General features: G+C 41.8%; 1 long non-coding RNA gene across 2 annotated transcripts in view; it reads left to right on the forward strand.

Annotated features, from left to right (window-relative positions):
• The window catches only part of LOC128106012 (uncharacterized), a 54,340-nt gene extending 36,097 nt beyond the window's left edge, over window positions 1-18,243 (forward strand). For both annotated transcript variants that reach the window (XR_008216566.1, XR_008216564.1), the window contains exons 4-5: window positions 15,785-15,845; window positions 17,807-18,243. This is a non-coding gene — a long non-coding RNA (uncharacterized LOC128106012). The remainder of the gene's footprint in view (window positions 1-15,784; window positions 15,846-17,806) is intronic.
• Window positions 18,244-20,790: the final 2,547 nt, after the last annotated feature.

Raw genomic sequence — 20,790 nt, forward strand, 5'->3', positions numbered from 1 at the left:
CTCTTTTCTACTCAGCCTCCCCCTTGCGCACTCTCTCTCTTTTCCTACAAGGCAGCTCTGCACTTCCTTTTCCTCTCCATTCCCCCTTTACCACTAATAAAGCTCGCCATGTGAGCACTGTCTGCATGGCGTGTCTCTGTCTTACTTGCCATGGGTCACCTTGGCTCCAACCCACCAAGGTCTCTCTCCTGCTGTTTTCCAAAACTAAACTTCTTATATCCTGGACAGAGACCCAGATCTCCCCATGAACTTTCATTCTTCCACAGGATAGAGGACTTACTGAGTGTCCTTAAGGAGTCCCTGTGGTTTTTAATCCTTGGTTTTTTTTTCTTGTAATTCCTGAGAATGCTCTTGTAGTTATAAACACTGTCAAATAGATGTTGTAAGAACCAAACTTACATTTTAAGTTTTAATTACTATACCTAAGAGATCCATGAAACAAAAATGCCTCTGATCTGCAAGCCCCTTGCCCAAGGACAGATAGTTCCTGAAATGCTGGAGTCTATTGTTTATGGGAGATAATAAGCCACATGTTTTCACTCCCCTGAACATGTTTGACTCATCTGCACCCATGTGCTTGATCACATGTGGGCGGGAGGTTCACAAGCAGGAAATACATCAGGATGTATGCTTGCCCCTGAGTGGACCTGATGGGAAATACTTAAGCCTCTGCAAACCATGACTTGGGGCCATTTTTCTGAGAAACCAGAGATGGACCTGGCCAGAAAGTCCATCAGCCTGGCCAGTATTTAATTAAAGTGTGCTTCGAATTTGGCTTTAAATTGTGGTACAGGTCTTATTCTTGACCTGTGGGATTAACAATGTCTCCCTGTCACTCTTAATGCTGGGTGTGCTGATAAACTGCTACCACGCCATACTAAACTCAGTTCCAGCATCTGTCGATTAGAATTATGTTTGTGTAGATATTTACATTGATGAGACACACTCAAATCCAAATAAGCACATACTCCACATCATAGGCTATACGTTCTTCTGAGCCAATTGAAAGTTTGTCTACTTATTTCTGTGAACATTGAGCTCAATCCAAAACAAAATATTTATCCAGTAAGAAAAAGTGACTGGGAATAAAACACAATTGGCTGTTAGTTGTTCTCTACCAATAAGCACCTTTGCGTTATACTAGTAATAGAGCGAAATAGCCACTCATAAATTTCAAAGTGCATTTACAAAGGAATGTAGGCTTATACACCTTCTTTAAGCCAAAGTATCTTTTTTAAATTGTCTGAATAGTTAATACTAGAAAAACTCAAACTGTACCAAAGAGTATCCAATATAGCATACATGTCCCCTACTCACTCAGCCATTCCATTGCCTGGATATCATTTCTGTGACGTGTCTTTCCAGAGATATTCTATGAACAATGTGATGAGACACATTCACATGTGATGATAAAGTATGACGGTAACACACTATAACATCTATGCTAGACACTCTCCTGGGGACTTTACCCAAGTCATCTCACATAATCCTCACACCAGATTTATCCAATGTCCTTAATCATAAATCCTTTTAGACAAAGGAATCTAGTAACTGTCTAAGCAACCCACCTAACTGGTTTGAAAGAGCCAAGATTTTATTCCAGGCAACTCAGCTCCAAAGCCCAGGCTTTTAATCATTACAATATTGGCATAAAATAATGTACATGCAATTTTCTATTTTTCACTGTTTATTTATTGTTTTATCTTAAAAATTGTTTTATAAATGCATATAGAAATAATCCATTCTTTGGCAGCTGAATATTATTCCATTACAATTTGTTCCCAACATGGGCCCCTTTTGTCCTCCAAGGGATATTGGGCAATGTCAGAAGATATCTTTTGGTTGTCATATGGGATGGGGAGTTGCTTCTGGCATCTAGGGCATAGAATTCAGAGGCCTAACCTTACAACAAAGCATTATTTGACTCTCAATATTCAGAAATCTTACTATATACTTCCATTTATTTCATACTTTTCTAAAAATTTTAACAAAAACTTTAAGTTAGGAATTTGATTGTGTCTTTGTTTACATTCTAATTTCTATAAAGTAATAGAATATTTTTTTAAAAAATGCCACAAAATCTAACTTGAGAGGTCAAGATGACTATGGTGATTCTTAGAGACTTCTGCCTATCTGTAAAATCCTGAGAAGGGAGAAGCTGGAAAAGGCTAGAGTTTTGATCGCTCTTTTCACCCCTGCTTACATAGAGCATTGCCAGACTGGAACAACACACAGTTCTCATTCTTAAGGAACACACTGAATCCAGGATGCGGTCGACCTCAGAGAACACTGCACTCCATTTTTCCTCGAGAGCTGACTCCTGGCTGGGCTGCTGAGTCTCCTGATGATCTGGCGCTGCTAGTGTGGGGGTCTTTGGAGATGAGCAACAATTCCCTCAAGAGTTTTGCTCATAGGACTTATACTTTTTCTGTTTAAAAAACAAAACAAAAAACAAACAATAGCAACGTAGCTGTGCCTTGCCAGGCAATACTGAGGCAGAAAAAGTGAACAGTGAGTTTCTCTCCCTGCCTGACTTTACACTGTTTCCTATCAAGAGCTGATCGGGGCAGGGGTTGGAGCTCATTTAGTAGAGTGCTTGTGAAGCACACATGAGGCCTTAGGTCAATCCCCCAGCACTGTGTAAGTAAGCCAAGTGTAGTGCCACACACTTGTAATCCCCACACTTGGGAAGTAGAGGGAAGAACCAGAAGTTCAAGATTATCCTGGGCTGGAGGGTGAGTGTGAGGCCAGTCTGGAGTACATGAGACTCCGTCAAAAGAAAAAAAGGAGTTTATATATTTTATATACTAGATAATAACTAGAATAAAAAGATGAACTGGGCAGGAGATGGGAGGCCAGGGTGAAAGAGAGAGTATTGGGAGGAACAATTAACTAACCCTAAAGGCCTTTTGAAAAGCCACATGGGAACCTACTACTGTAGAAGTGTCCTAAAATAGATATGTCAAAGATATTTAAATGGGGTCACTGTACAATACCCCAACTAGACATCTTTTTTTGTTTGTTTGGTTTTGTTTTTTGAGACAGGGTTTCTCTGTGTAACAGCTCTGGCTGTCCTGGAACTCACTCTGTAGACCAGGTGGCCTCAAACTCACAGAGATCTGCCTGCCTCTGCTTCCTGAGTGCTGGGATTAAAGGTGTGCGCCACCACCGCCTGGACCAACTAGACATCTTATGCCACCAAGTAAAACCTCCAGTGCCAGCAGAGGAATATCCTTAAGTCATTGGTCAGAGGGGTCTGTAACACAAATTTTAAAAGGTCTTATAATAAAAAACCCAGAGCCCAATATTGGGGTGATAGCTGAGAGATCAGAGAGACAGAACAAGCCACACCCAACCTCACCTTACCAACTCCTCAGCCGATCCTGTTCCTCAGACTGAAAGCTTCTGAGTCTTTACCCGAATGAATCTCAACTGAACTACTTAAAAGCCTAAACGCTTAAAAACCTCTAGTTCCTGGTCCTCACGCCTTGTACACCTTTCTGCTTCCTGCCATCACTTCCTGGTATTAAAGGCATATGTCTTTCCCAAGTAAGACACGAGATCTCAAATCCTGGGATTAAAAGTATGTGCCATCATGCCTGGCTCTGTTTCCAGTGTGGCCTTGAACTCACAGAGATCCAGATGGATCTCTGCCTCTGGAATGCCAGGATTAAGGGTGTGTGCCACCACTGTCTGGCCTCTATGTCTAATCTAGTGGCTGTTCTGTTCTCTGACCCTAGGTAAGTTTTATTAGGGTACACAATATATTGGGGGACACAATGTATCACTACACCCCTTCCCCAAACACCACAAGCTCTGTTTCTCCCCATACCCTGATGCTCAAGGCCTTTTTGCTGAAAACAACACTTATTTATGTCATCAAACATGGAAAAGTTGAGCTGCTGCTGACCTAGAAGCTTCACCTCTTCTGACTAGAATTCATGCTGCTAGAAGTTACTCTGTACACTGTTGGAGGAGAAAGATAATCAGTATCACTCAGATAGAAACCCTGAAACCTATAATAGTGACCTGCCGGCAAGATATACTGGTATAATAGTGGCACAGATGTTATGGGAGTATGCAGTTACTTTTTGATTGGGTGAGATGGGACACATACCTGAGACTGCTAAAGTGGAAGCCAAGGAAACCAAGACTAGGTAGGGGATGGGCCTCAGGGAAAACCTACTGTTAGTGTTCTGACAAAGGAACATAGCAATACAATGACTCCTAATGACATTACCATATTCATAGATCAGTGCTTCCTGCTAAACCCTCATCAGAGAAGGTTCTTCTTGCAGTAGGTAGTAATTAACAGAGAAGACCCATAACTGGACAATGTGCAGAGAGTGGGAGACTTCGGGGCACTTCATGAGCACAGTTCTAAATGGGATGTCTTCATCAAAGGCCTCTCCTCAAGGCTCAGGGATCTATGCAGAAGAGAAGGTGGGAAGATTGTAACAGCCAGATGTGGTTGATGACTCCAAGGGAACAGTGTCTTCCAGAAACAACAGGACGGACACACACATGAACTGGCAGAGACTAAGGCAGCCTGTACAGACCTGCACAGGCACAAGTCTGACAGGGTCCTAGCACTGAGAGGGGAGAATGGACACAGGGTTCTCTCTCTGACCAAGAAGCTATTTGAAATTGATGCCTTCTGGCAAAGGGAAAACCAGGTTTCTTCAGTGTAGTGTCACTGGGTAAATCAGCCATACTCTAGGGCAAGCCCCAGGCCAACACAAAATGAGCTCCATGGTGTGTATGTGTATGTATGTATGTATGTGTGTGTGTGTGTATGTGTATGTATTCAAGTGTGTACTTTTTGTTTTGTTTTGACTTCTTTTGGTCTCAATTTTTGGCTTTTTGCTTGTTTTGATTTTCATTTTTTTTAAGAGAGGAGAGAAAGAGGAAGAACATGGAATTGGGTGGGTAGCGAGGTGAAGAGGACCTGTGGTGAGTTGGGGGAGGGGAAACATGATCAAAAATATTGTACAAAGATTAATAAAAAAGTATTAAATAATAAAATGTGTATTCTGAAATAATTATAAATTATGCATGCCTATTATAAATACACACATATAGATCAGGCCTGGTGGTGCAGGCCTGTAATTCCAACTGGACAGGAGGATTGCAATTCCAAAGCTTACCTAAGCTACACAGTGAATTCCAAGCTAACCTGGGCAACTTAGCATGACTCTGTCTCAAACTCAAAAGTAGAAAAAGGGTCAGGGGTCAGATCATGATAGATCACCTTCCTGGCATGTGCAAAGCCCCTAGGTTTAGTTCTCAGTACTGTCACACACAGAGAGAGAAAGAAAAAGCATACACACATACATAATATTTCTCCTGTAAAATGTCTACCTAAAGTTTATTTTTCTTCTCTGACTTTACTGTTCATTGATTTGTCATGGCCATCTTCCATGTCAACTTATTATTATAAGTAGCTGTCTAATACATTGAGTGATATAACACTCTATCTGCTCTCACCCTATGGTTGGTAATTTAGGTCTGCTCCAGATTTTTTCCCTTAGATGATCCAGCAAAGAGAAACATGATACGTGCAATCTACACATTTCTAAAATGATCCCGTGAGGATAGACTTTTCAGAGAGTAAGTGGCTAAGTCAGGGGTATGCATTTCTCCAGTTGCTGCTTAGGGAAATGTTGCTGTCTTGTTCCTGCCTCTGTCTGGTTCTTGTACTGTAAGGAAAGAATCTGCAGCCTGGGCGTTTGGAAGACGACGCTGTGCTCTTCAGAGGCTCTCTGCCTCTTTGGCAGCATCTCCAACACTCCTCTCATGGACGACTTCGAACTCCCTTCCTGCAGGCCTGGCTCACGGGTCTTTCTAGCTTCCTTCTCCCTCAGTGCTGAGTAACTAGCTCCTGCTCCACAACACATGCGCATTGTCTCACATGCTGTGTATTTTCTCCTGTTCTTCTGGTCTTTTAGGCATGTTTATTTTTCAGTATTATTGTTATTATCATCATTTTAATAGGCATTTAAGAGAGAAGGGAAGTGGTCCATCTATTCAGTTCACCATGTGAATCAGGAGTCCCCACTTCAAATATTGACAGTCTTGTGGTGGTATTGCACTAACATCTTCCTTTATCTGGTACTGTTACGTTTGTTTCTTAAAGATAATTTGCCCAAAATAGAATTAGTGAACTGAGACATTATCTCTGTTTTCATTAATATGGGAATGGAAGAGAGATGAATTTTCATTCTTTGAGATGCTTTTGGACATGTGATCTTTTTAGTTGATAACAAGTGCCTTTTTTTTTTTTTCTTTGTGGCTTTTTGAGACAGGGTTTCTCTGTGTAGCTCTGACTGTCCTGGAACTCCCTTTGTAGACCAGGCTCGCCTCAAATTAATAGATCTGCCTGACCTCTGCCTCCCGAGTGCTGGGATTAAAGGCATGTACTACCACCCAGCCACAAAGTGACTTTTAAAAAATATTTATTTTTAATTATGTGTGTCTGTGTGTGGGCACGTACATGTGACTGCTAGTGCCAGTGGAGAGTAGAGGTATCAGATCCTTGGCTCTGGAACTATGATGAGTTGTAAGCCACCTGTTAAGGGAACTGAACTTGGGTCCTGCACAAGAGCAGTGCATCCTCTTAACCACTGAGCCAGCTCTCCAGCCGCACAGTGACTTTTTAATCCTTTCCTCGAAAACTACCTGCTGTTACTAATGCCTCCTCCTCAGCAGCCTGTCCTATAGACTCAAATGCAGCATTCATGGCTCTGAGCACCATCCCCCACTCTACCTGCCACCCCTCTATCATTACATCTCTCAGGACACTTATTCTAGTGCTATGAGGGGTCTGCAGAGTCCAACATCTGCAGAGCATATGACCTGAGGCAAAGCTCTTAGAGTCAACACAGGACAATGGTTGGGTGTTTAATTCTTACACATGTAACTCTAAGGATTTGATAATGAATTTCCTTACAAGCCCCGCTGTACTACCTGCCATCATCTCTGATTTGCCTCCACTTGTATATGGAAAGCGACAAAGGACAAAGGAGGGGCAGTACTGTATTAGGTAGTACTCATCACAGTGATATAGTATTGTGTTAGGTAGTACTCATCACAGTGATATGACACAAGATGGTGCACAGTTGATATTGAATATAAATCACCAATACTGATGAAATTAAAAACTGAGCTGGGTGGCGGTGGCGCACGCCTTTAATCCCAGCACTTGGGAGGCAGAGCCAGGAGGATCTCTGTGAGTTTGAGGCTAGCCTGGTCTACAGAGTGAGATCCGGGAAGGCACCAAAACTACACAGAGAAACCCTGTCTCAAAAAAACCCAAAACAAACAAACAAACAAAAAACTGAAACAAGTGACCGCCAATGTTTCCCACACAGCTGTGACTAGCACAGTAGTTCATCAGCAATCATTCCTAGCGTTTGGGATAGATAGGTTGCCTCTACTCTATGCCCAGGGGAAAATGCTTGGGTTCTGCAATGCCGAACAGCTGGTCTTGCTTATGTTCTTTACTGTTGTCAGATTTGCTCTTCTGTCCGTACTGTCTTAAGTTCAGCCAGCTCAGGTTAGCTGTCTGTGAACCTCCAATTTCATAAGACAGTTGATTCAGAAAGACTAAATGTTCAGTCAGTTCTTCTATATCCCTGACAGAAAACTATCCTTGAATGACTGCTCTTGAAAGGACCAAGCAGACGCCAAAACAGGCTGCTCGGTCTTCTCTCAGAGATCAGGCCTCAATTTCAGTTTCCTGAGACTTGAGCAAGCAGTTTCTGGGAGGGTCATGAACAAAAGATAACTGTAACTCCCAACCAGTAAATTCAGAGGTTACACACCCTCACCCAATCATATGACACAAAGGCTTGTACCACCCTGCTTGCTGTTTTTCCCTTTAAAAACCCCTCACCCCCAGAGCTCAGGGCCATACTCCTTCACCCGCTGTGTCAGAGTGTTGGACACAGACCAAGCCCGGGCTTACTTGTAATCAATAAATCCCTGTGTGTTTTGCATCGGATATTGGGTCTGTAGTGGTCTTGCTTAGGGGTCTCATGACATGGGCACAATATTCTCTCTCTCTCTCTCTTTCTCTCTCTCTCTCTCTCTCTCTCTCTCTCGATGAGAGATGAGCTTTTAAAAATTTTGTTTTATATAATAAAAACCTAAAGTAAATAAACTATAGGGAAATTATTTAAGCAAGGTGGGCACATATAAGGTTCATTTTTTTTTTCCTTCATGCTAAAATGGATTCACTTACTCTATGGTAGAAAATGATCCTGTCAGGCATGCTTTGAGACACTCCTCTAGTTAATCTAGGAAATTAGCACCCAACTATTGTGAAATATTAGTTTAAGATGTGTTACATTCATTTATGCTGTGGAATATTTGTTTAATGATAGAAAGATGTGATGCATTCTTTTATGTTGCATTTGTTTAACTCTGTAAAGCTGTGTTACTTTGCCTGCCCCAAATACCTGATTTGGGTCTAATAAAGAACTGAATGGCCAATAGCTAGGCAGGAGAAAAGATAGGTGGGGCTGGCAGGCAGAGAGGATAAATAGGAGGAGAAATCTAGAGAAGAGGGAGGAGTGAGAACAGGAGAAGGAAAGGAGGATGCCAGGGGCCAGCCACCCAGCCACCCAGCCACCCAGACACACAGCCAGCCAGCCAGCCAGCCAGCCAGCCAGCCACCCAGCCACCCAGCCACCGAGCCAGCCAGTGAGTAAGAAGGAAAGAAAAATATATAGAATACAGAAAGGTAAAAAGCCCAGAGACAAAACATAGTTAAAGAGAAACAGGATAATTAAGTTAGAAAAGCCGGCTAGAAACAAGTTAAGCTAAACTGCATTTACCGATGTGACTAGAACAGGGAATTTGCTCAGGAGAAAAGCACTGTGTTTTCTAGTAACAGAGGCTGGGCTTTCATAACTAAGACTAGGCCTCAGTGTATTTATTTGGAAACTGAGTGGTGGGCTCCCAAAGAGTGCAAAGAAAGGTGACCCCCTTGACCGCATCCCTCACTGGTTAAATCCACCTCTTCTGATGCAGTACTTCCTGCATGATTCTCTTACTGTGGGGTACTCCTCTGGACCTTTCCATAGAAATGTCTGTTTTTTTTTTTCCAAGTCTCTTCCTTCCAGGCTATGGAGTGAGTTGGGAAATGATACATAGAGCTTCTTGGTGCTATAACTATCTGATGATTTCAAACATTACATTAATTTTATTTCTAGATAACTTCCCTACCAATTGACTATTAGAATTATTCTAAACCTTTATCACTTTCATCAAGCACTATCTTTGTGGCTGTACAACACAGTGGTCTTCTGGGGGCTGGCTGTAACCGTTGCCATCTTGAATTAGAACAGCAATGATCCTCCTCAGAAGACCATCAAGAGGTCAGCCTATTAATATTCTCCTGTGGGGGGAGGGCAGGTGCTCCCAGGACTCCTGGGGCAGGTGGGGCTCCAGGTGCTCAGGAACTTTCCTCAGGGATTACCAGGTCCTTCCTCTCCCGGAGGTAAACAGTTGATGGAGCGGAAGTCTTCAGTAGTGTAGGTGCCTGAGAGTTGCCCTCGGCCTCTTCGGGGGTTACAGCATTTTCTCGAGACATCCACGCTGCTAGGGACTCTTTCCTAACCTAGCCACCTCAGTTCCGCAGGGTGCTTTTTGTGAGTCATGTCAGCTGGGCATGGGACTCTTCCACAGTGTAACTACCTGCCTTTGAGTCATCCACGTTCCTATAAGTCACCGCAATAAACACCTAGGTTCACCAAGTTGCACATGGGTGCAATCTTTTCTTTGGTCTATCCTGTTTTGTCTGTGGTGAACAGGAGTAGATGTTTCTTTATGCCTTCTTTGGAGAACTGCCTGGTAGAGAAAAGACAGTAATAACAATTACCATTTAACATGCCCTTGTTGCCAAGCGCGTTCCAACAAAACTACACAGTGGACCGGTTTATTCCATTTTCCAGCTGAGAAACCTCAAGTACAGAGAGATAAACATATTCAAGGCCAGATGCCTCAGGGGCACACAGCTCCTGAGATTCACCCCTGCCCACTATGCCCAGTCTCTTTCTCTTACAAGATACAATATTAGATGTGTACACAAATAAGTATGCATAATAAAATAATAAATGTACGTCATTCCACCACTACCTCAGGAAATAGAAGTTTCTACTGGTACAGCTATATGTGTTTTTCTTTCTTTTCCTACCAGTTTGCCTTTGGTTGAAGTTTTTCATTTAGGCTTTTGGCATATGAAAAAGAGGCAAACTATGGAGAAAATTATGCAAGCAAATGGTTACTATTTTTATTTTTTCTCATTTATTTCCTTCCTATTTTTAGCATTTAATTTCAAAGTAATTCAAGGCGTTAAAAAGGTTTAGATTACATTTCAAAGCATTCTTGGAGGCCCTTCACCAGTTCAGTTATCATTTAGCCACATCGACATCTCATTCTCTCTTTTATGTATGTTATTTCTGGATCATTTGAGTTGTGATCCAAATTTGCTTCAAATCCTTAAGCTGCATTTTCTAAGAGTGAAGATATTCAATTATCAAAGTCAGAAAAGTTAACACTAATACAGCTTATTCTATCTAATCAATAGTAAATTGTAAAATTCATCATTTGTCCAGTGTCTTTTATAATCCTCCCTTTTCACCCTTTCCCGCCCCTCCCCGACCTAGCACAGAGTCCAGTCTAGGACCAGGCATTACGTTTAGCTGCCCCGTTTGTTTCTTTGATCTGGAATACTTCCATAGGCTCCTGCCACGATTCCTGATAATTTTAACCGTCTTGGTGAACTGTTTTATGAAATGTCTCTCAATACAGTTCTTCGTCACAAGAAAATTATCTCGTCCATTCTATTTAGATGACTCATACTTAGCTAGAACACTAACAGGGGGTTGTGTTCTTTTGAGCGCCACATTCCAGGAACCATAAAATGTCAATTTTCTCCATTTTGAGTGATGTCAACTTTGCTTATGTGGTTGTTTTCCAGGTCTCTCATGGTTCTGTTTCCCTCTCTGTAATAATCTGTAAAGAGATCTCTTGAGGCTATAGGACTATCCTGTTCTTCACCAAATTTCAACCCAATAGTTTTAGCATAGGTTGGCAATTTTGTCCCAATGCATTATTTTTATGGAGGTTGCCCAATGGTGATGTTTTACTTCTATCATTCCCTCTGCATGAGAGGAGTATCTCTTTTCACAATTCATTATGAATTCATTATAAATCAGAAACCCATCTATTCAATTTCAGTGTTTCCGGCTGGTATTAATAATCCTGTCATCTCGTATGCTTTTTGACCTTCCTGGTATCTTTGTTTTGTCATTTTTTTCTGCTCAAAAACCTTATTTATTATAAATTAATCATTAGTTTTGATGTTGATTGGTCAAGTCTCCCCCATTTTTTTTTTCCTTTTTGGAGACAGGGTCTTGTTATTTAGCCCCTGATGGGAAACCTCTTACCTCAGTTTCCAAAGTCCTGGGATTAGAGGTATGAGATACTGTGGTAGTTTGACTGTAATTGGTCCCCATAAACTTGAAGGGAGTGGCACTATTAAGAGGTGTGTCTATTACTTGAGTTTAGGATACTTATATAAGCTATCATCTCTCTTTAATCTCGGCACTTGGCAGGCAGAGGAAGGCCTGGTCTATACAGAGGGACCCTGTCTCCAAAAACAGCAAAAAAGTCCCCTTTCTTTCCAAACTGTTGTCTGTGATCTACTTTTTCTTGACTTTAAAAACAAATTTGATATCTTGATAACACTTTTTTTTCCACTGTCCAAAGTGGTCCTAAGTTTGGCTTGGCGCCATCTGGTGGTGGCTGTTCTCTAAATGAATTTCAGGAAAGTATCAATGATATTTGGGAATTCCTTGGTACATAACACAGTGTTGTTGACCCAGTTTGGGAAAATTGAGTATAGATATTGGGGTTTGTGGCAGACAGGAGGAAAACACCTACTCTGTGTCAGAATTCATGATATCCTAGGTGTATTTAGTAAGGCTTTACTGTATTTATGTACTTGTATATAATTCTGTCCCTCCATTATAATCTAAGCTTCAAAGAGTTGAGGATTTTTATCATTCAGCCTGCAGGTATACTACCAATAATGATTCCTAGCAAGGAAGCATACAGATATTGAAGGAAGTGAGTGAATAAATACTGAAAATTCTGTTTATATGGTATATTTGCCAGTTTCTCCTGGAACTCTATCAGTCAATGACTTGACAGTTTTGGACATTTTCATCAGATGGATACAAGATTAAAATCATTGTTGTTTCATTTCTGCTTTCATTTTGTGTTTGTGAATCAGGAGCTCACGGAACCCAGGTTGGCCTCAAATTCTCTATGTAGCTGCGGATGACCCTGAACTTGTGGTCTTCCTGCACCTACCTCCTAAGTGCTGGGATTATGGACATGCACCATCACACCAAATTTATAAAGCTTCTCAGTGAACTCAGACTCCCATAATAAAGTTTTGGGATAGTCTGTTTTTGTTTGGGGCCATAACAATTATTTTAATATTGATATGTATCAAGATTTCTTTTGGCTAGTATCTATTAAGCACATATTTTCACTAATATACATTATTTATCTGGACTTAATAAGATACAGTTGGACAATTGAGCACTTAACTGATGAGCTTAGTTCATTTGTGTTTATAATTACTATTTTCTGATTTATTTATAGATATCTTTAATACATTAACCTGCTTGCTTAAAAAATAAAAAATAAATAAAAAAACGAACAGTGACTTGGGAGGCAGAAGCAGGTATGTTTGAGTCCATCCTGGTCTACACAGTGAGATCCTTTCTCAAAACAAACAACTTAAGCAAGTATGCATTTAGAAAGCCCTTTGTTTTTCAGACCATTTTTTCTGTTAGACTTTTATCTGCTTATCTTTATAATTCTGTGATTCCTCTGACAATTACTCGGTCCTTCATTCTACTGAAAAAGTTAGACAGGTGACATGGTAGAGGTAGCGTTCACAAAGTGTTAATATGACCGTTACATATAGTAACTGTATGTGTAAACGCATACATGTTAATCTTTTTAAAAATACACAACAGTGTGTTTTCTTTAACTTGTAAACCTCAAATACTGTCAGTTCAGTGAGTATTCTTAAGATCTTTGCTCACGTTAGTTCATTTTACTCTGTTTTCCTGAAGAACCTCAGCTGTGGCTTGCTATAGTCTGTTCCCACATGGGATCAGATCCTAGAAACTTGCTCTGTGGCATAATAATATTGAGAGGTGGGAAAAGCTTTTTGAGGTGAAGCTTTGTGGGAGACAACTGGATGACAGGACACCAGCCTTGGAAGGGACTCTTCATGCTCATCTCTAGGTACAGAGTTCTCAGGACTGATTCGTCTTTGAGAATGAATTCTCAGGAATAGCAAGCCCGCCTCCTCCCTGGCCTCTGTCTTCTCCTTGTATGGTTGTTCCTGTTTCCTGTCCTCAGTGTCTTTAAAAGTCCCCATCCAGCACGTGTTGCTATGAGCGGTCCTCTTCAGAAGCCACTGTGCCTTGGACCTTCAAAGTTATAAACCAAAATGCCTTCTCTGGGAGTATTTTATTATATCAGCACAAGACAGACGAAGACAACATGATTTCAGCTATTATAAAATCGTGTTACAGAAAAGCCCAAAAATCTAACCAAGGTCCTAAGGTCAATTTCTGAGTTTGGGCTTGGCATATTTGTCTAAGAACTCTATATGACTTCTTATATTGAAAACTCTTCGACTATTATAAATATATTTTATTGATTACATGTTTACTATGGATTAAATGCCAGTTGGCAGTTTAATTCCCCAAGAAAAATAGAAGATTCATGGAACAGTGACTTTATTGCTTTATTTGTTGATATAATGTCTTACTATCCGGTTCAGGCTGGCCTTGCTCTGATGTCCTCTTGTCTCAACCTCTGGAGAGTCAGAATTCAAGGTGTATGTGCTTAAAATAATTGTGTTTCAGCCAGGCATGGTGGCATACACCTTTAATCCCAGTACTCGGGAGGCAGAGGCAGGCCTCTGTGTGTTTGAGGCCAGCCTGGTCTAGAGTGAGTTCTGGACAGCCAGGGCTGTTACACAGAGAAACTCTGTCTTGAAAAACGAAAGAAAAAAAAAATTGTGTTTCAAAGAAGTATTCCATTTTATTTTCTAGTCTCTGTGTCCAAACTCTCATAATATAAATACGTTAAATAAGAAAAAGCAGGCCTTTCTATTATGTATCTCATTTGGTTTCACTTTTGCACCTCTGTGATTTGAAATAAGAAAGCTTAGTTATTTCAAAGAAATAAATCTACTTAAAGTGCCATGAATTAAATTTATTTTTAAAAAGTGAGAAAATATTTAAATATGAAAATTAATGATTATACATGACATAAAAAGAACTTACTTTTAAGAATGAAACGTAGGGTTTCTTTGTTGACTAATAAAAATACATTTGATTATTTTCTCGGTTTGGTGACCTACACTTGTGATGCTTGTGCTCGGAAAGTCTAGGTAGGAGGACTGTGAATTCAAGGATAATCTGGGTTATGCAGTAAATTCCAAACTAGCTTGTGCTACACACAGAGAGAAAATCTTGTTTCAAAAATGATTTGATTTTTTTAAAACAACATAAAAAATCCGAACAGCCTAAATAATCATCCATTTTTATACCCCCACTAGAGTCAAAACTAAGCACAAACAGCCCATCCCCACAGGAAACCTGAACAGAGAAAACCATCAGACACCAACTCCCCGCAAAGAGCTTAGTTTACAGACATTGCCATCTAGTGTCTGACTTCAGAATTTATTTGTAAAATTCCTGCGGTCTAAACTGATTACTTCAAAATGTAGATAGAGTCTTGTAGCAGGAATCTTAAAAGTTCTTATTAATAAAAACAAACCTGAAGCCAGTTATTGGGGTGAACACTGGAAGATCAGAAAGACAGAACAGGCCACAGCTAACCTCACCTGGCCAACTTCTCAGCTGGTCCTGTTTCCTCAGACTGGAAGCTTCTGAGTCCTCATATCCCGATGGCTCTCAGCTGAACTGTGCTGCTCAAAACCTAAATGCTTAACCAGCCAAATGCTTCTAGTTTCTGGTCTTCACGCCTTATATATCTTTCTGCTTTCTGCCATCACTCCCTGGGATTAAAGGCTTGCTTTCTGGGATTAAAGGCATGAGTCAACATGCTTGGCTGTATCCTCGAACAGATGGATTTCTGCCTCTGGAATGCTAGGATTAAAGGCGTGTGCTACCACTGCCTATCCTAAGTATCTAGTGGCTTTTCTGTTCTCTGACCCTAGATAAGTTTATTAGGGTACCCAATATTTTGGGGAACACAATACCACCACAGAGTCTTGATGGAAATTTGAAGTCAGAACCAGAAATCAAGGATTTCTTTCCTCTTCTCCTCTGTTCCCTCTGTTCTCCTCCCTTGTCATCTCCTCCCCTCACACGTTGCTCCTCTCCTATCTTCTCTCTTCCCCTCCCTTCCTCTCCCTTCCTCCCCTCCCCTCCTCCTCCTCCTCCTCCTTTCCCTCCTCCCTCCACACTTTGCTCCCCTCCTCTCCTCCTCTCTCCCCTTTTCTAACCTACCCTCTTGCCCTCCTGGAGACAGGGCCTCACTATGGAGACCAGACTGGCCTCAAGCTGTGATATCCCTGCCATATTCTTTCTGATGGTGAGATGGTAGGCACGCACCACCAAGCTTGGATAAAGGGAGGAGCCATCAAAGTCGCTGAGCAGTGTTTTAAAAATGGAAAGAAAATAACAGGTTACTAAAGATGTGTATTTCTAATTCACAGGAGGACATGGAGAAAATGCCACACAGTCAGAATACCTGAGGATGAACAAATCACATGAGGAGTCCGTCTTTTACTTTTCATCTTTGTGTGTGTTATGCATATGTTTGTGCATGTATGTGGGCATGTGGGCATGCTGGTATGTATGTATGTATGTATGTACAGTGTGGACGTGGAGGACAGAGGTTGATGTCAATGTCTTCCTCAGTCATTGTCCACCTTATCTTTTGAGACAGGGTCCCTTAGTGAACTTGGAGCTTATTATTGCTGGCCAGCAAGCTCCAGGGTTCCTCCTGTCTCTGCCTCCCCAGCCCTGAAGTTATGGACATATGGGGCTGCATTCAGCTTTTAAATGGGTTCTGAGGATCCGAACTCATGTCCTCCCGGTTGTGTGGCAAGCACTTTACGACATTTATTTCCTCGGCCCGGGAGTCAAGTCTTTTTTTTTTTTTTTTTTTTTTTTTGGTTTTTCAAGACAGGGTTTCTTTGTGAAACAGTCCTGGCTGTCCTGGAACTCACTCTGTAGACCAGGCAGGCCTCAAACTCAGAGATCCGCCTGCCTCTGCCTCCCAAGTGCTGGGATTAAAGGCATGCGCCACCACCGCTCAGCTGAGTCAAGTCTTTAAAATGAAGCAAAAATGATGCTTTGGTCATTTAAGGGTTTTGTGTGATAAAAAAAAAAAAACATTAAATGTTTATCACTTTTAAGGAATTAATTTTGACTTCTAGCTACCATTTGTTGAGCATTTAGTGAGCTTACCCATGAAGATGGGTGCCTCCCTTAGCAGCCAGCACTGAGCATGCCCATGATGTTGCTAGTGATCACAAAGAGAGGGAAGACTTCAAGAGGATTGAAGAGTTGAAGGAACTCACCACGGCTACCGAAGGAGCTGATGCTCCCCTCTGCAGAGGAGAGCTGACTGCCGTAGTATTTAGATGTGTAGTGATTTCCAAGGGCAAAGCCTATGCACACATCTGTAGAGAATGTAGGTCAAAGAGAAAAATGAACACCTGGTAGATGTCTTCCAGGTCCTGATAATAAAAGTAATAATAAATAAAAGTAAGTAATAGTAATATAATTTGATAAAACTTACTTGGATAATTATCTAAACCTCTACCATAAGTACATATGTGTTTTAGGGGCAAATTTATTAATGTAGCTTCACAGTATCCTTTCCTTTATTTTCAGTTTAAACGTTGGGACAAAAGCTGAGCATGTCTGTCACCTTGAATCTTTTGTGAATAAGATTCTTACTACCTTGAGCTCTATTACCTTGAGCTAAGGATGCCCAAACTGTCTCTAACATCTTTCCTTTTTTCTTTTAAGATTAGAGATTAAAAACATATTTTAAGGCTTGTGTGTGTGTGTGTGTGTGTGTGTGTGTGTGTGTACACATGAGTGCACATATGCAGTGGTAAGTTTGGTGCCCACAGAGTCCAGAAGGTGCTGGATCTCCTGAGGTGGCACAGGAACTTGTGAGAAGCCTGAAGTGGGTGCCAGGAACCAAACTTTGGTCACCTGGAAAAACAATATGCAATCTTACTGGCTGGTTCATCTCTCCAGCCCTGTATTACCATTAATTAAAGCGTGTTGGTTTTGATTTCCTTAGCTGAATTTCCATGTACTTCACACACCAGGCCCATAGGCTCCTGAACTTGAACTGACCCAAATGCCGCCTCCTTGAGGACTTGCTCTCAGGATACCATGCGGTAGCATGCAAGTTTCTAAGGGTTAGAAGCAACCAATAGTCTCACCCAGCTCTGACACCTATTACCAAGGGCCACATGACACAATTACCCTCAGGGCGCAGGAGTGACAGACATGTATACCTGGGTAGTAACCAACAGCTGTCTAATCGGACGTAAGACCTCCTCAACAAGTAGGAAATCATGCCTGATACTGGAAAACTTACCAAGTACCCAGGGATAGTTAATTCATGGATCTTGGAGAAGAACCTACCACCACCACTTCACCAAACCAGCATATCGCTGGCTACATTCTAACGTTTGTCCTTACACCCACAGATGAATGTAGTCCTCACCCCTCGTCAAGGACACTTCTCAACAGACGGAGACAATTACAGAAAACCACAACCAATCGAAGTTCAGAGTGTGGAGCTCAGTCCCAATGGACACATCTATACAGGGAACCATGGAGCTGGCCTGGCCTAGCTGCCTCGAGAGGCATGCATCACAGGGTTTTCAGGTTAGAGTCTGTGGCTCCTGGAGCACAATGTATCTTCCAGTTCCTGGGAGACCAATGTACTCCTGCTGACAGCAAAGCACTGCTTTGTGTTTCTCTGTACATTCCCTTAGTAGTCAAGGAAGCATGAAGGCTTGACAGGACAATTGATCTTAGACATTAACCTTGTGTACCCTGTATGACTTGCAAACGTCACTGTATCCTGGCAACTACAGCTGTATGATCCTGGCAATTGTCATTATATTCTGTTTCTGATAAAGGTATAAAAAGTCTGATTGCTCTCAATAAAATTGTCACAGGCTCAGTTGTGCTGTGGCCCCTCCAACTGGCCAGATTTTAATTCGTTGAGGCTATATCAGGTGACCTTGGTCCCGTAAGGAAGCATGGGTGCTCACACATCTACAACACAACTCCTTGCACCTAAGGGACCACTCCAGAAGAGACTGAGCAAAGACTGTAAGAGCCAGAGGCCCAGGGAGTTTGCTGTGAGACTGTCTTCTAGGGATGTCATGTCAGAAGCTACATCCATAAGGTCTCATTAACATGACTGCCTAAAGGACGACGTCAGTAGACTTGCTAATGGGGACAGGAGAGAGTTCAGGAGGCCTCAACCCTACACAAACAACTATAGGCAACCAATGAATGCTAAGATGGGTAGAAATCATCTCTCCCAGGGAAGACTACACCAGTTAGTTAAGCAATACCAAATGATCAGCCCTGAAAATATACATACAGCATCCTTCAGACCAAGTAGGTTGTATTGATGTATTTTGGAACACACACACCAACAATTACTGAAAAGGGGCCATGAATTTGAAAGATAGCCAGGAGGGGATGGATATACGGGAAAGTTTGGAGGGAGGAGAGGGGAAGGGGGAAATGATGTAATTATAACCTCAACAAATAGAACAAATAATTAAAAAAAACAAAGCCCTGAAAAACATTTATTTTTATTTTAAATTATGTGTATATGTGTGTACACACACACACACACACACACACACACACACACACACACACACACACGTACATGTGCCAGTGTAGGTGTGTGCCAGAAGAGGGCACTGGGTCCTCTGGAAGAGTTAGTTACAGATGGTTGTTAGCTGCCTATGGATGCTAAGCATTGAACTTGGAAGAGCAGCAAGGGCTATTATCTACAGAGCTCTTTCTCCAGCCCAGCGATGATGACTTATTGTGTTCTAGGATCCTATCTAGATTATTACCTTACCTTTTTTTCTTTTTCTTTTTTCTCTTTCTTGCTCTTCTTATCTCTTCAGCCTTCTCCTGAGTGGGCTGGCTTCTGATTTTCCAATGTTTTGATGCCGTGAGAATCTTTTTTTTATTGTTAAGGGAATTTTTTAATTCATTTTACATACCAACCACAGATCTCCCTCTCTTCCCTCCTCCTGCCCCTCCAACCCTCCCCAACCTCCCCCCGATTCCCTCCTCCAAGGTATGGCCTCCTATGGGGAGTCAGCAGAGCCTGGTACACTCAGCAGAGATGCCGTGAGAATTCTGAGGACTATTTGTTAGGGATCTTGTAGCATACCCCAGTATTTGGAATCTGATTTTTAATTATATGTTATATTAATAGTATTATGGTACTTCTTAGAAAGTGATTTGATAGTGGAGGAAGATCACAGGTGAAACATCATTTCCTCTACTGTATGAAGGCTACACACTTGCCCTGGCTCTGGGAGATTCTGCCACTTTTGTCGCAGCCAAGTTGCTCTTTCCTGCGGTTTCTATAATGTGCTCTTTGGAACGAAGCATTCACAGCCCACGATAAGGGCCAGGGTCTTGTGCTCCTGCACCTTTACAGGCTCTACATCAACTATTTGAAACTCTGAATGGGAGGTTTCTTCCTCCTCCGTTAGCTTAGTCAGCCAACCGTGTGTATCAGCAGACTTACAGGAGTTTGCTCTACATTCCTGGTACTCCAACATCACATTATTTGTTGCTCAAATGTTTTCATCGTTGGCCACTGGGAGCTCTGTCAGTTGGCTCCTGTGTTCCTTTGACAGATACTTGTGAGATAATGCATTTATTTTAACATCCTTCTCTTCCTTTCTCTCCCATCCCTTCTCTCTCTCTTTCTTGTTTCAATGTTTCTTGTATCCCAGGCTGACTCATCATTTAGCTAAGGGTGACTTTGAATTTCTGATTCTCCTGCTTCCCCATCCTGAGTGCTGGGATTATGGGTTTTTGCAGCATCACAGCCAGTTTACAAACACTGGGATTGAATCTAGAGCTTCATGCATGCTAGCTGAGTACTCTGCCAATGGAACTATATGCCCAGTCCTGCATTTTTCTTATTTTCTGGGTAATAAATGCTTCAGCTCATCTTAGCTAGTTTCTGTCATACTCGAGGAACCAGCCATTTTTCCATGGAGCCCTGGATCTTTTTATTGGAAATGATGTTAGAAAGCATGTTCTTGTTTGTAAACACTGGAAATCAAATATCTGGGTGTTAGGTACTTGTTCTGCAGGATGTCACTTCTTTTGAGCCCCCCCCCCCCCAGCTGACAAAGAAATACATTTGCATATTGTACTGATTGGTTTCTGTCAACTTTTGACACAAACCTAGATATATCTGGGAAGAGAAAATCTCTACTGAGGAACTGCCTCCATCAGATTGTCCTTTGTCAAGTCTCTGGGGAGCATTTTCTTCTTCTTAATGATTGATGTGGAGGGGCCTAGCTCACCGTGGGAGGTGTCACCCTTGGGCAGGTGGTTCTGGGTTGTATAAGAAAGCAGTCCTCGAGGAGCAAGCAGTGTTTCTCCATGGCCTCTGCTTCAGTTCCTG

The sequence above is a fragment of the Peromyscus californicus genome, unplaced genomic scaffold, assembly GCF_007827085.1.
Source record: "Peromyscus californicus insignis strain IS unplaced genomic scaffold, ASM782708v3 Scaffold_9__1_contigs__length_137607984, whole genome shotgun sequence".
Taxonomy (NCBI): domain Eukaryota; kingdom Metazoa; phylum Chordata; class Mammalia; order Rodentia; family Cricetidae; genus Peromyscus; species Peromyscus californicus.